Below are 16,758 nucleotides of genomic sequence, written 5' to 3' on the forward strand. Positions count from 1 at the left end.
ATAGAGCTGTCGTTGATTCGATGTTAAAAATAACGAAGACTTTTTCACTTTCCGGTTTCGAAATCTTGACACGTGGAGGCTTGAGAGCTCGACAATTGAAAAGAGCCTGCTACGCTAACGAAGTAATAAGTGGCTATTGTAAGTCCAACATGTTTAGGCAGTTCTACAACTCTTAAACAAAAGCAGGGAGACCACAAGGCTCAAAACTAAAAAATCATGTACAAATATCCCCCAGCTATCCGTCAACCACCTGGGCACTCCCATCTTCGATAATCTACTAACATAATATGGCGGAAGGGGGAGTCCTTTAAACGTGTCAACATATCCTAGCTTGAGAGAGAGAGAGAGAGAGAGAGAGAGAGAGAGAGAGAGAGAGATGTTTCGGACATGGGGAGGGGCGGTATGTGAATTTGAATTTTTGTCGCTGTTCGTATTCTCTCCCTCCTAGGCAAATGTGCCCAAGGCTCAAACTTGAGAGGCGTGGTGACTGTAATGGAGCAACGGAGCAGACACGTGGACGTGCAGCAACGATGGAGGCGGTGTCAAAAAGCCTGGGAACAGGGCGATGTCGATGCATGGAAGTGGCAGTGAGCTCTCTCTCTCTCTCTCTCTCTCTCTCTCTCTCTCTTCCATCGCTATCTCTCTCCTTCTCTGAAGGACACGCGCACAGTCTTTCTATCTGTGACTTTGAAGGACAACAATGGGGCCGGGTCGGGGTCGAGCAGAGCCATCAGGATTTTGGTGTAGCTGAGTCGTTTGCATATGTTGGAGGAGGGAGGAGAGGTCCTCCTCCATGATGGGAGAAGTATAAGGTACAACACCAACATGAGATTGGGCAAGGCCACCCATGAAGGCCAAAGGTGGAGAGTCTCTACCCTCCATAAAAGTAAAGGGCGACATCAGAGCAAGGAAGGGATTGGGAGCACTCTCCACCCTCTCTAAAAAAACCTTCTTCACATGTAGCTGGGCAAGCAAGCTTGCTACCGCCTGTTGTGAGTTTGTGAGTGGCCATGGCCCTGGCACATGCTACAATCTACTAACATAATATGGCGGAAGGGGGAGTCCTTTACACGTGTCAACATATCCTAGCTTGAGAGAGAGAGAGAGAGAGAGAGAGAGAGAGAGAGAGAGAGAGAGAGAGACGCTTCTGACATGGGGAGGGGCGGTATGTGAATTTGAATTTTTGTCGCTGTTCGCATTCTTTCCCTCCTAGGCGAATGTGCCCATGGCTCAAACTTGAGAGGCGTGGTGATTGTAATGGAGCAACGGAGCAGACACGTGGTCGTGCAGCAACGATGGAGGCGGTGTCGAAGCCTGGGGAACAGGGCGATGTCGATGCATGGAAGTGGCAGTGAGCTCTCTCTCTCTCTCTCTCTCTCTCTCTCTCTTCCATCGCTATCTCTCTCCTTCTCTGAAGGACGGGCGCACAGTCTTTCTATTTGTGACTTTCAAGGACAACAATGGGGCCGGGTCGGGTTCGAGCAGAGCCATCAGGATTTTGGTGTAGCTGAGTCGTTTGCATATGTTGGAAGAGGGAGGAAAGGGCCTCCTCCATGATGGGAGAAGTATAAGGTACAACACCAACATGAGATTGGGCAAGGCCACCCATGAAGGCCAAAGGTGGAGAGTCTCTACCCTCCATAAAAGTAAAGGGCGACATCAGAGCAGGGAAGGGATTTGGAGCACTCTCCACCCTCTCTAAAAAAATTTCTTCACATGTAGCTGGGCAAGCAAGCTTGCCACCGCCTGTTGTGAGTTTGTAAGTGGCCATGGCCCCAGCACATGCTACACAGCGGTTTAAAGCCACACAGTTCTAATCCCAAATTTGCTTTGTGTTGCAGTTGTTCTCACTTAGTTTGAACGGCCGTCACAGTAGACACATGACTTCCTTACACACACAAATACAGTACAACCACACCTGTCGGTTCCATGGCAATTGCTTGCAGTCGAATCGTAGATCGTAAGCTCATGGGTGAGAAACCAATCCCTAAGCATTGCATGTAAATAAAGTTGTAAAGCACATTTCATTCTTCATTCTGTGCTTAAAATTCTGTTTTCTTGAGAAAGGAGCTAATAGTGGTGCAACCCATCATCCATGTTGTTTGTGCATTTTAGGGCGCAAACAAGCTGGGGGCTACTAGACAAAAGAGGGAGTTTTTGGCATTCTGGTGAGGGGCTGAGCCGTTGCTTATTAGAAAGGTATCGGGTAAATCCATGCAAAGCCATTATTAAGAGATCTAGATCATTGCATATAGCACATGGCGCTGCCTACACTAGCCCTACCTACTACCTACTGTAGAAAATCTCGACTCCTGCAAGTTGGTGCCGTCTGGTAGCCTCTATCCTCACACACCCACACACCTCTTGGTTCGCGCATTGTAGGCAATCGCATTGTTCCAAGTTTTTGGTATGTAGGCTGTGTAGAGCTTATGTCGCTATTTAGAAGTTATGTTGGTCTTGAAATGTTTCTATTATTTTGGAGTGAGGATGAGGGTACACTGTATCACAATGTATGCCAAGGTTTTCTGGATGCTTGAGATGTTTTCTAATTTAGTAGCCATAAGCTTTTGTGATAATGTGGATATTTTTAGTAGAGCATTATAGATTGTGTTCGCTAATCAGAGATATGTTCTCTTTATTTTTGCTTCATCCAAGTTCATTTTAATTTCTTGATTGAATATGGAGCTGATTGTATCATATCTGCGGATGACTACCATAATTCCATAACTTACATTTCACATTGGGTGATTTTTGAGTGGATACGAAGTAAGGGTGTCTCCCTAGATACAATCACGTGTGCTATAGGCTGTTTTCAGCTAATGAGAAGAGAGGGTGTCTCTCTAGATGCATGCTGTCTCATGGAGTGCACCGATTGCGAGATATACCCAATAGGGTCAAGGCCAAGAAGCTCTGGGTTGTTTTTGATAGATGTGAAGCGAGTGTGTCTCTCCAGATGCAACCACATACACTTGCACCCTGAAGGCATGTAGCATTACACAAGATGCTGATATGGAAAAAAGAATGCATTGGTTGTAGAATATACCCAACTTGGTTAGGGAAAAATAGCTCTGGGTGTTTTTGAGCGGATATGAAGCAAGGGTGCCTCTCCAAATGCAATCACATATGCTCTAGGCTGTTTTCAGATAATGCGAAGGGAGGGTATCTCTCTAGATGCATGTCGTCTCATGGAGTGCACCGATTGCAGGATGTACCCAACAAGGTCAAGGCCAAGAAGCTCTGGGCTGTTTTCGACGGATGCGAAGCGAGGATGTCTCTCTAGATGCAATCTCATACGCTTGCATCTTAAAGCCCTGGGATGTTTTCGACGAAAGCAAAGCGGAGGAGTCTTACCATACGCTTGGAAAAGAAGCTCTGTGTTGTTTTGCACGGATGCAAAGCGAGGGTGTTCCTCCAAATGAACTAAGTCTGGGCTATGTCGAGACCTCCTTGCTGGTGGCAGATGCGAAGCGAGGGTGTCTCTCCAGATGCAATTACATATGCTTGCATCTTGAAGGCAAGGGTCCGAGTTAGGAAGCTCTCGGTTGTTTTCAGCAGATGCAGAGAAAATGCAATCACGTACACTTGCATCTTGAAGGCATGTGGCATTACACAAGATGCTGATATGGGCAAAAGAATTCATGATGATATTGTTAGGAATTTTGGGGCTGAAAGAAAACGTCGTGCTTTTGGCACTGCCTTGGTCGCCATGTATGTCAGATGTGGCGCACTTCATAAAGCACGAAAAGTGCTTGAGGAGCTTCCTGTTCGGGATGTTGTTTCTTGGAGTGCATTGGTTGCAGGATACTCCAAGGCAGGACCAAGAAGCTCTGCTGTTTTCGGTGGATGCGAACCAAGAATGTCTCCATATATGCAATCATATATGTTTTGGACTGTTTTCAGCTCATGCGAAGCGAGGGTGTCTCTCCTGCTGCAATGTTGTCTCAAGGAGTGTAGTCGTTGCAAGATATGTCCAACAGGGTGAGGTCAGGAAGAAAGAGCTGTTTTCAGCAAATGCAGAGAGACGACATCTCTCCAAATGCAATGATGTACACTTGCACCTTAAAGGCATGTGGCATTACACAAGATGCTGATATGGGCAAAAGAATTCATAAAGCACAAAAAGTGCTTGAGGGGCTTCATGTCTCGGATGTCGTCTCTTGGAATGCACTCATTGCAGGATATGCCCAACGTGGTTAGGGCCAAGGAGCTCTGGGCATTTTTTAGTAAATGCGAAGCGAGGGTGTCTCTCTAGATTGTTTTAGCTGATGCAAAGGGAGAGTGTCTCTCCATATGCATGTTGTCTCATGGAGTGCACTAATTGCGGAATATACCCGATAGGATGTCACAAAATGATGACATGGCGGACAACAAAAACCCTAATTTCTGCCAAAAACCTTAAAAAACCTGCAAACCCTAATTTCTGCCACAAACCCTAATTTTCGGAAATCGCGGAGGCTGAAAAATAAAAATAAAAAAATAATAATAATTATATATATTTATTTATTTATTTATTTGTTTATTTTTTTATTTTTTTTTGAAAATGATGAGCGATGCAAATTTCGCTTTTTCTCTACCTAATGAGAAAGAGAGAGAGAATGCTTTTGCTTTCAAGTTTTGACTCTGTGAGAGAGAGAGAGAGCAATTGCTTTTGATTTGAAGCTTTTGGGGCTCTGCTTTTGGGCATCCCTTGTAACCTTTAAATTAGTGGTGAGGGCCTCACTTCTCAGAGCATCTGGACGCAGAGTCTGAGAGTGAAACCCTAACCGCTCTCTTGTACTTTGATGATTGATTAATACAAAAAGAAATACCGAAAGGGGCGCCAGTCTTTGGGGCCAATATCTCTAGGCACGGAACTCCGCCAGGCGAGTGCAAATCTATTGTGATATGTGAATTGTTTTGAAGTGGTTAATTGGTGCTGTTGCGATTGATTTTTGACTTGGAGTGTCCAAGTCTGTTACAGTGGTATCATAGCACGACCGATTTCTCTTCTACGGGAAATCCGATCTCCGAATTTTTTTTTTCCGCGGCACCTATGGCTTCATGCAAGGATTAGTCGACTCCCTCTGCATCTCGAGATGCGGGCAGGGATCACAACGAAGATTCCAGCAGAGAGTATGGCCCGCCTTGGCCTACTCAGGCGGAGCGGCGAGAGATGGAGTGTCGCCAGTTGATCAGCGATGCAACAAAGATGATGCCCAATTTTGCCAAGGACCCGAAGATGGCAAAATATATGAACCATACCTCTTTGGAAGAGGTACAGACAGAGTGGCAGAGAACCACAACACCACTCCCGAAACCCGCTCTCAAGAAACCTTCTGCCTCCAAGAAAATATACAGAGAAGGAACTGGAGAACGTGGTTGATGCACGGATGCTCAACTTTTTGACGCGCAAAAGAAAGCCAAAAAGCACGGCAAAAAGCAGAAGAAAAGCACTGACTTTCCAGGTTATTTGGGTCGTCAATCGACATTCGACAAGGCAAAGAAACAGAAGAAGCGTGTCAAGTTTGCTTACCCAGTTCTTCTTCTTCTTCTTCTTCTGATAGTTCTTCTAGCTCCTCGGATTCGAGCGAAGAAGACAGAAAAGGTAAAAAGCGACCTCGCCCAGAGACTGACAGTTCTACTGAGGACTCGTCTACAGACAGCTCAGATTCCGATGACGGAAAGTTTTATGCGAACAAGAAGAAGTTTTACAAAGCCAACCAGTATGACTTTCTCGAAGATAAAAGCAAGAAAGTCCGAGAGTTTAAGGAAGGTGTCCACTCGATCAAGTTTGATACTTTTTCAGGATACTCAGATGCTTCGAAGGCTTTGTCTTTTATACAGCAATTTGACATCGCTTTTGCGGGAGGACGCTATTCAGAGCACTCCAAGATTCGGAGAGCTACCTCTTACCTTAAGGGGAATGCTCGTACTTGGTGGTCCACGCTTCTTTTAAACAAGACTGCGCCAGTTAAATGGCTGAAATTTAAAAAGCTTTTTATTTCTTCTTGGTTGACGCAAGAATATGAACGAGATGTACGAGCTGCTTGGAACCATCTTCGGATGACCAAGAAAGATACAATCAATGCTTATTGTGAAAGATTCTGGAGCTCTTTTCTACCCGCCTCTTCATTCAAGAAGATCTCGTTCAGAGAACAGATTGAGCGGTTTACCTTGGGTCTACCTACAGAGATCCGAGATCACTGCTTGGAACAGAAGTCAGCTTCTATTCAGGAGTTGATGAGTCATGCGAAGCGGGGCTTTGCCATTCACTCTTGTAGTTTGACCTACCCCACAGATGAGGCCATGACACAACGAGCCGAAAAGACTTATGGGAATGAAAGTAGAAAGAAAAAGAGAAACCCAAAGAAAAAGGGTGCACGACCCAAGCTTACTCCTGAGGAGAGAGCTCGCTTCATTAGAGAGGAGAAGTGCTTTGGATGCGGGGAACATGGACATATCTCCGCGAAGTGTCCTAAAAAGGCACAGAAAGAACAGAATGATAAAGAATACGACAGGTCTGAGAGTTTGAGAGTCGCTGAGGAATGTGGCAGAAAAGGAAAATAGAAAAAGCAGAACTGGTACCACATGGCGTGGGACCTGCACCAAATCTAATGAATGAAAGTACAAACTTTGCCGCTTTTGGGGCAAAGTGAAGGATCAGGAAGCTCTTTTGAAGGAGCCAAGGCCAACTTCTTTTCACTTGGAATTGGCGGCTCGATTTGGAATTACGCCCGACAGACTGACGCCACAGGCGGAGATAGTTCGTCTGGCACCCGGATGGGATGTTGCCATTACTTCGTTTGCAATGGCAGGGGTGTTCAGGGCACGTGAGTGACGTTCTACTCAGGATCCCTTGGTACCACAAGAACTACGCCGTGGTTGACGACCGGGCCGAGAAAGCGACTTTGATAAATGAAGGGCTTAGAGATTGTACTTGATGAACTTCAGTTTCTTACTCATCTTTTGGAAGAGAACTGAACGATGGATAAAGGTTGAATATGTTTTGACCTGATCAAAAGAACGCCAAGATTTTTCTCCACACTCATGCCGATTGCTTTTCAGAGGGATTGAAGATCAAACCATTGATCTGATACCTGGAAGCACGCCACCGAATCGGCCACCTTACCGTGTGAGCCGAGTACAGAATGAAAAGATATGAACCTAGTGAAAGACCTCTTGGAAAAGGGTCTTGTCCAGCCTAGTACTTCACCGTATTGCTCTCCAGTGTTGTTGGTTTTGAAGAAAGATGGATCTTGGAGAATGTGCATTGATTATAGTGCTCTCAACAAAATCACCACCAAGAACAGATTTCCGATTCCTAGGATCGATGATATAATTGACAGGTTACAGGGATCCTCGTGCTTTAGCAGGATTGACTTGAAGAGTGGATATCATCAGATCAGGATAGTGCTAGGAGATGTCTACAAGACAGCTTTTCGGACGACTTTTGGGTTATTTGAGTTTTTGGTGATGCCTTTTGGCTTAACCAATGCTCCTGTGACATTTAACCGGATGATGGATAGGATTTTTCGAGAGTACAGGCTATTTGTTGGCACTTTCTTTGACGACATCATTGTTTTCTCCAAGAATGAGGCAGAACACAGAGATCGTCTGCTTCAAGTCTTTCAGGCATTACGAGATCACACGTTAGTGATTAATGCAAAGAAAAGTGAAATTTTCCTACCAGAGATACACTTTTTGGGACACATTGTGTTAGCAACAGGAGTGCAAATGGACCGGGCCAAGATAGAGACTATCCGTGATTGGCCCTATTTGAGGAATTTCCATGAAGTTAGAAGCTTCTTGGGACTGTGTTCGTACTACAGGCGGTTCATACGAAAGTTTGCAGAGGTTGCTTCCCCTTTGCATATCTTGACACAGAAAGGAGTACCTTTTTCGTGGGGACCCATAGAGGTGACTGCCTTTCAAACATTGAAAGAGAAATTGACTACAGGACCTATTTTGACTTTGCCGGACTTGCAGAAGTCATTCGAAGTATATGTCACAGTTCCACTTCCAGATTGTCCATGTGCAGGGACAGAAGAATGTGGTGGTAGATGCTTTGTCTCGGAAACCGTTGGTTCTAGCTGTTTCCGCGATACATCATAGGAGCTTCGAGGATATGGTCGATCAGTATGCCATAGATACAGATTTTGCAGATATTTTCACACGGATACGGGATGGGGAGACCTTCGGGAAGGCTTGATGAAAAAGACTATGTTGTGCGTTACACAGCCGTTGAGGGAAAAGGTTATGACTGAATGCCACTGTCCACCTTTTACGAGTCACCGCGGCATTGCTACCACCATGAAAGGGGTAGAGAGATATTTCTTTTGGCGGAGACTCAAGAAGGATGTGGAAGAGTTTGTGCGCAGTTGCTTGGTATGCCAAAAGGTCAAGTTTGGCAGGCATAAGGCACAGGGATTGTTACAGCCTTTACCCATACCCACCCGCCCCTGGGAAAATATTGAAATGGATTTCATTTTTTGATCTCCCGAGAACACAGAATGATCACGATGATTTTCCGATTTCATGGCACGTGTGAGATGATTGTCTCCGATAGAGACCCCAGATTTATGAGTTTGTTTTGGAAGGCAATTTCGGAGAACATTGGCACGCGGTTGCAGTTCTTGTCATCGTTCCACTTGCAGACTGACGGGCAATTTGAGATTGCCAATTCAGTGATTTTAGATTTATTGAAGTCTTGTATCTCGGATCAGAAGACTCAATGGGAAAAGAACTTACCTTTGGTGGAATTTGCCTACAATAACACGATACACTCTTCGACGGGGAAGACACCATGTGAGATTGTTGAAAGTGCTGCGAAGGTTCCATCCTTCCTGAGCACGAAAGATTAGATATTTGAAGCGGATGAATATTCGCGAGATTTGGATATGGCTATTGCCAAGGTTCGCGAGACTTTGTAGGAGTCTCAAGAACGACAGAAAAAGGCAGCGGATCGCCATCGTCGCGACTTGAAATTAAAGGAGGATGATTGGGTGCTCTTACTTTTGAGAAGGCACGCCTACGAAAGAAAAAGGGAGAGGAGAGGCTTTTTCCAAAGCTTAGTATGCGATGTTGGGATTAAAGCCCAAGTGGCCTCTTATGCGGATATGGCCGGCCGCCCGCCTAACTCACTTACCTCTAACTCTTTGTATATACTAACATATTCTTTGTGAATACTAAGGATTTGGGAGATAACCCTTCTAACAGATCTCTGCGTACTGTACTGTGTAAGCTCACTGTGTGTGTGTGTGAGAGAGAGAGTCGACCCACGCTCCGCTCCGCGACTTCAATTGGTATCAGAGCCTTGGTTTAGTGCGGATTTGCGCAATCGCGCGCGCGCGCACTTTTCCGGCAGATTCTGGATCCGGAGTTCGAAAATTCACACTCGGCGTTCCGGGAGCCGTTTATGCCCTCAGAATTTCGTTCTGAGCACTACAGCAGAAGATAGATTTCAGCCGCAAAGAAATCCGTCTTGTGTAGATTGGCAAGCAGGAGGTGGTCGACATCAATATCGACATCGACATACATCACTTATTCGTCTTCAGAGCATCATCTATAGACCAGGTACACATATATATCATCAGATATATATATTGCAGTCTGCATTGCTACTTCTTGTGCTTGCCAGGTTCCAGGGGAGGTGTGGCCATACGACGGCTTGACACCACTGGCATGTATTGCAGATTGATGTACTGTGATTGTGGGTCTGCTAGTTGTGAGTCACGCTAGCAGACAGACCGCCGCAGCGGTCATAGGACAGTGATTGGTCTATTATAGGATGTATGCTAGTTCTGGGCAGTTTGCTGAGCCATCTGAGAGGGTCGTGTGTGAGGTTTTTTGAAGCCAAGCACTGGGGGCTGGGTTACCCAGTGTGAGGTGGATTAGGTTGCTGGAGTTCCCCTCTACACGCATCCTCTTCGGCGACTTTTATCCCTTAGGATGTATGACTTTGTGTAGACACTGGATTGCATCTTATGCGTCAGGCCGTTGAGGCATTGTTCAGAGTTCAGTCTTGAGACAGATACAGGTTCTGTCATCGCCCAGAGAGGAGACAGTGTATGCTTACAGGATTTGTCACTGGTCAGCTATTTATGATTGTTTTTTGAGCTATCTTTTGGTTCCCAGAGCTCAGTTTACAGGGGAGACTCTGTCAAAAATTTTCAAAATACTGACAGTTCCTGAGGAGAGGTGTTCAGCTTGTTGATTACAGCTTGTTTACTGTGTACAGAGGCCAGTTTACAGGGGAAACTCTGCCGGATTTTTCTCAGGAGTAAACAGTTTGGCAGATATGGCATCTTCTCACAGTGAGACTCTTTACAACATAAAGAAGCTGGATGGCACAAACTTTCCATTCTGGAAGAAGCAGATTTGGCAGGTTTTGGTGCAGAAAAAACAAGTGAAGCCACTGAAGCTCAAAGGGGAGAGACCAGAATTTATGGCTCAAGATGAGTGGGAAGAGCTTGACGAGTTAGCTTGTTCCACAATCATGCTGACACTGGCAGAAAATGTTTACTTCAACGTAGCAGAAGAGACTACAGCGTATGGCGTATGGCAAAAGCTATGTGATATGTACGAGAAACAAAGTGCTGCTTCTCAGATTTACTGGCTCAAGAAATTGGTGGATTTGAAGATGAAGGAAGGGACAGCCATGTCAAATCATCTGAATGAATTTCACTCAATTTTCAGCCAGTTAACAGCACAGGAGATAGTCTTTCCAGATTCAGTGAAGGCTATGTTTCTCTTAATCACTTTGCCAGACAGTTGGGATACTTTTCGTACAGCGTTAAGTAATTCTGTCGTGCCAGAAGGTCTTACAAGTGCCAATGTAGAAGGCAGCTTGCTCACAGAGGAAGTGAACAGGAAGAACATTGACAAAGGCAAAGGCAATAGTGCTTTGGTCGTTCGAGGGAGACAACATTTTAAAGAGAAGAAGGGTAAGAAGGCACAAAACCGAAGTAAGTCTCGTGATTCGAAGTCAAAGGATGACATAGAATGCTACCATTGTGGCAAGAAGGGTCACATGAAGCGAGACTGTACGAAGTGGAAACAAGAAAAAGGCAAAACAAAGAGTTCTGAGCAAGATGAAAAGAAGAGTTCAGTGAAGATTGAAGAGGTGAATGTCACAGGATCTGGTTCAGACAGTGATTCTGGTATAGCAGCTGGTGACATCTTCCTTACAAGCAATCTTGATTCTGTTTTCTTGACTGCAGAGGATGGACATGCTATGAGTGATTGGATTATCGACTCAGGGGCATCTTTACATGTTTCTCCGCACAAAGAGTGGTTTACATCATATGTGGCTACTAAAGATTATGTCAGACTTGGCAATGAGCAGGTTTGTGACATACTTGGAGTGGGAGATGTGCAGTTGAAGTTTCAGAATGGCTCTTCTTTATGGCTCAAGAATGTCAGACATGTTCCAGCAATCCGAAAGAGCTTGATTAGTACAGGGAAGTTGGATGATGCGGGTTATGTGACAGTTTTTGGGAACAACGCTTGGAAGATCTCCAAAGGTTCGATGACTGTAGCACATGGCAGCAAGTCAGGAACTCTGTACACTTTACATGTTTCAGAGGTTAAAAACCATGTAATTAATGTGATTGAGCAGCCAAGTGTGTCACTGTGGCATCGTAGGTTGGGACATATGTCAAAAAGAGGAATGGAAATACTTTCTCATTATGGTTATTTGCCTGGATTTTCATTTCAAGATTTCGAGTTTTGTGAGCATTGTGTTTATGGTAAGCAAACACAGGAACCGCACAGATCAAAGAGGAATCGTAGGGACGAACGGTTAGCTCTTGTACACAGTGACCTATGCGGACCAATGCCTAGTTTGTCACTAGGGGGAGCATCGTACTTTTGTACATTCATAGATGACTATTCTCGCAAAGTATGGGTTTACTTCTTGAAGCACAAGGATGAGGTGCTCAAGGTCTTTAAGACATTCTTGCAGCTGGTGGAGAATCAGAGTGGTCAGAAGCTGAAGTGCTTGAGAACTGACAATGGTGGAGAGTACGTTTCCAAAGCTTTTCAAGACTTTTGTGAAGCAAAAGGGATTAAGCGGGAACTTACTGCACCATATAATCCTTCACAGAATGGGGTTGCAGAACGTATGAATAGGACCATACAAGAGAAGGTCAGAAGCATGTTGTCAAATGCTGAGTTGCCTGATGGATTTTGGGCGGAAGCAGTGGCTACAGCAGTCCATTTGATCAACAGGTCTCCTAGTAGGGTTCTCGATAAGAGTGCAGTGGCCGAGATGCTATGGACAGGCAAGGCACCTTCGTATAAGCATCTCAGAGTCTTTGGTTGTGAAGCTTATAGCCATATTCCTAAGGAGTTCAGAAATAAGTTAGAACCAAAGAGCAAGAAGTGTATATTTCTTGGCTACGGAGAATCGGGCGAGATGGGTTACCGGCTTTGGGATCCTGAGTCCAGAAAGCTTATTCGTAGCAATGATGTGCATTTCAATGAAGCCAAGTTTCACGCTAAGCCAGAGAAGACAGAGGAGATCAGAAGAGTTGTCTTCAGGGAAGATGGACCTAGTGCTAGCACATCAAGACAGCATGGTCAGGCTCAGGAACAGCCTATAGTGGCTAGAGAGGCAGAATCAGTTGTGGTGAGACGTTCTGAGCGTGTCTCCAAACCACCTGATCGTTATGTGCCATCTCTAAATTATGTCATGCTCACAGATTGCGGAGAACCATCTTGTTACAAGGAAGCATTACAAGTGGTTGACTCGAAAAAATGGCAGTTGGCCATGCAGTCAGAGATGACAGCTCTGCATAAAAACCAGACATGGAAGTTGGTTAAATTACCACAGGGCAAAAAGGCTCTACCTTGTAAATGGGTTTACAGGTATAAGATCACCGCTCATGATAGTCAGCCAAAGTACAAAGCAAGGCTTGTTGCCAAGGGCTTTAAGCAAGAACAAGGCATTGACTTTGATGAAGTCTTCTCTCCAGTGGTCAAGATGACTACATTGAGATGCTTTCTTGCATTGGTTGCTATATTGGATTTGGTGTTGCACCAAATGGATGTCAAGACAGCGTTCTTGCATGGTGATTTAGATGTGGAAATTTACATGCAGCAGCCAGAAGGGTTTGTTGAGAAAGGCATGGAACATTTGGTATGCCAGTTGTTAAAGAGTCTTTATGGCTTAAAACAATCACCGAGGGCTTGGTACCATAAGTTCCACCAGTTTATGCTTTCTCAAGGCTACAAACGTAGTGAGTTCGATCACTGTCTATATACAAAGAAGGCTAAGGATGGCAGTTGGCTGATCCTTATTTTGTATGTGGATGACATGTTGATTGCCGGCAAACACTTGGAAGAAATTTCAGCTTTGAAGTCAAAGATGGCAAAATCGTTTGACATGAAAGACATGGGTGAGGCAAGTCATATACTTGGTATGCGCATTGAGAGAGACAGATCAAAGAAGTTGATTTGGTTATCTCAAACAGAGTATATTGACAAGGTTTTGCAACGTTTCAATATGGAGAAGGGAAAGGCATTGAGTGTTCCATTGCCACCATATGTGAAACTTAGCAAACAAGATTGTCCTGTGTCTGAGGAAGAAAAGGCTGAAATGGATAAGATTCCATATGCGTCTGCAGTGGGTAGTTTGATGTATGCAATGATTGCTACACGTCCGGATATTGCATTTGCAGTGGGAGTGGTTAGCAGATATATGTCAAATCCCGGCAAGAAACATTGGGAGGCAGTGAAAGGTATCATGAGATACTTAAAACATACAAAGAGTATGCGCATATGCTATGGTAGTCAGGATTTGAGTGTCAGAGGATACACTGACTCAGATTATGCAGGAGACTTGGATAAGAGGAGATCTACATCAGGCTATGTCTTTACATTGGCTGGAGGTGCCATATCATGGCGATCTCGATTACAAGATTGTGTTACGCAGTCTACTACAGAAGCTGAGTATGTTGCAGCAAATGAGGCATGCAAAGAAGCTATTTGGCTTGGTAGATTGGTTGTAGACTTGGGAATCAATGCAGATATGCCAGAGTTATATTGGATAGTCAAAGTGCTATACAATTGGCAAAGAATCCAGTGTTCCATTCGAAGACTAAGCATATTGATGTGAAGTATCACTTCATTAGGGAAGTACTTGAAGACAAGCAGATACAACTGCTGAAGATCCACACCAAGGACAATCCTGCTGATCTACTCACAAAGGGACTTCCAGGAGAGGGCTTTGTGCATTGTCGTGAGTTATTGGGCATTGGATAGATGGCAGCCATGTAAATCTTTGTACATTTATGTTCATAGATTTACAGTTACTTAAAGTGCCACATTGGACTTTAAGTGGGAGGTTGTTGGGATTAAAGCCCAAGTGGCCTCTTATGCGGATATGGCCGGCCGTCCGCCTAACTCACTTACCTCTAACTCTTTGTATATACTAACATATTCTTTGTGAATACTAAGGATTTGGGAGATAACCCTTCTAACAGATCTCTGCGTACTGTACTGTGTAAGCTCACTGTGTGTGTGTGTGAGAGAGAGAGTCGACCCACGCTCCGCTCCGCGACTTCATGCGATACTACGGACCTTTCCAGATCACTAACAAGATAAATGATGTCTCCTTCCGATTGAAATTGCCAGATACTTGGAGGATTCATAATGCATTGCATGTGAGTTTCTTGAAACCTGTTAAGGGTGATGTGCCTGATGATGGGGAGCCTGATGAGCAACCCGAAGCGGAAGAAAACGAGGAGATCCTTGTTCCTGAATAGATTTTGGCACATAACGATACGAAGAAAGGTAAAGTCCGAAGGCGGTTCTTGGTTTAGTTCAAGTACTTTCCTGCATTTGATACGAAGTGAATGGAGGAGGAGGACCTAGCAGATACTCCTCGGATTGTGAAACTTTACCTCGATGTTTTGGTTTAGCATAGTCTACTACAAACGGAACCCAGAAACTCAGCTTGGCCGAAGATCTGGTGCAGTGGGATGCACAAGAGGAGAGTTACTCCGCTCCTTTGTCAACAGATGCCTCGATTTTGATACTAAAGTCACTGATGTCTCTTTGAGCTTCAGGGATACTGAGAGCTGACAGTATTCTAATGGATGACTTTATGAAATGGAATTCCTGATAATGATACTGATTTGTTCTTGACTTCTTGTGAGTGCAGGAACTGATAGCCGAAATGACTGCAGCATTTTGGTCTGATTGATCTCGAATAGACATGGTTGCAATAGGGGTTAGTCAATCGGACATCGATGAGGTCCCGATTGGACCTAGATGTGATTGCTAGCTACATTGCCGATAAATAATGGTCTAAGATCCGAATGAATGTTGGATGTCCTGTGATGTCTGGTGATGTCCTGTGATGTCGTGTGATGTGACTGTCGATTTTGTACATGTGCTAGATGTGTGTTCCTAGTACGTAGGTACTAACAGTCAGTGTCTGCTAAGACGGTGTATGGCTTTTGTCGGTTTTGCAGGCGTAATCGCGGCCGATTACAATGCTTTCAAGAGGGGGGTATGTCACAAAGTGATGACGTGGCGGACAGCAGAAACCCTAATTTCTGCCATAAACCCTAAAAAACCTGCAAACCCTAATTTCTGCCGCAAACCCTAATTTCCGAAAATCGCGGAGGCTGAAAAAATATATATATATATATATTTTTTTTTGAAAATGATGAGCGACGCAAATTTCTCTTTTTCTCTACTTAATGAGAAACAGAGAGAGAATGCTTTTGCTTTCAAGTTTTGACTCTCTGTGAGAGAGAGAGAGAGCAATTGCTTTTGATGAAGCTTTTGGGGCTCTGCTTTTGGGCATCCCTTGTAACCTTTAAATTAGTGGTGAGGGCCTCACTTCTCAGAGCATCTGGATGTAGTGTCTGAGAGTGAAACCCTAACCGCTCTCTTGTACTTTGATGATTGATTAATACAAAAAGAAATACCGAAAGGGGCTCCAGTCTTTGGGGCCAATATCTCTAGGCACGGAACTCCGCCGGGCCAGTGCAAATCTATTGTGATATGTGAATTGTTTTGAAGTGGTTAATTGGTGCTGTTGCGATTGATTTTTGACTTGGAGTGTCCAAGTCTGTTACATAGGATCAGGTTCTTGAAGCTTCGGGCGGAGTTCAATGAGGGTGTCTCTCTATATGCTTGGCCAAGAAGCTTTGGGCTGTATTCGGCAGATGTGAGGGTGTCTCTCTATATGCAATCACAAATGCTCTGGGCTGTTTTTGGTGGATGAGAAGCGAGTGTGTCTCTCGAGATGCAATGTTGTCTCAAGGAGTGCATTGGTTGCAGGATATGTCTATGGTTGAGGATTCTCATCTCTATGGTTATGTGTTTGTGTCCTACAATTTGCATATATTCAATATCAGTGTAGCTTCTCAGTGTTTGAAGGGTAACATGTGTGAGGGTCGGTTTCAGGATAGATTGTTTGAGTGTGGGTGGATGAATACCAAAGAAGTAGCTTGCAAAGCGAGGGTGTCTCTCCAGATGTCATATACGCTTGCCTCTTGAATCTTTGGGCTGTTTTGGGCAGATGCCAAGAGAGGGTATCTCTCCATATGTAATCACACACGCTTGCATCTTGAATCTCTGGGCTATTTTGGGCGGATGCAAAGCAAGGGTGTCTCTCCAGATGCAATCCCATATGCTCTTCGCTGTTTTCAGCTCATGCGAAGTGAGTGCATTGATTGCAAGATACGTTCAATAGGGTCATGTGAGCAAGAGAGAGGTATTTTTAGCAGATGCAAAGAGAGGGCATCTCTCCAAATGCAATGATGT

General features: G+C 44.6%; 1 pseudogene; it reads left to right on the forward strand.

Annotated features, from left to right (window-relative positions):
* Positions 1–1,607: 1,607 nt before the first annotated feature.
* LOC147424095 (uncharacterized) lies at positions 1,608–2,172 on the forward strand (annotated as a pseudogene).
* The last annotated feature ends 14,586 nt before the right edge of the window (positions 2,173–16,758 follow it).

This window comes from Adiantum capillus-veneris, chromosome 26, assembly GCF_014529385.1.
Source record: "Adiantum capillus-veneris isolate H3 chromosome 26, ASM1452938v2, whole genome shotgun sequence".
Classification (NCBI taxonomy): domain Eukaryota; kingdom Viridiplantae; phylum Streptophyta; class Polypodiopsida; order Polypodiales; family Pteridaceae; genus Adiantum; species Adiantum capillus-veneris.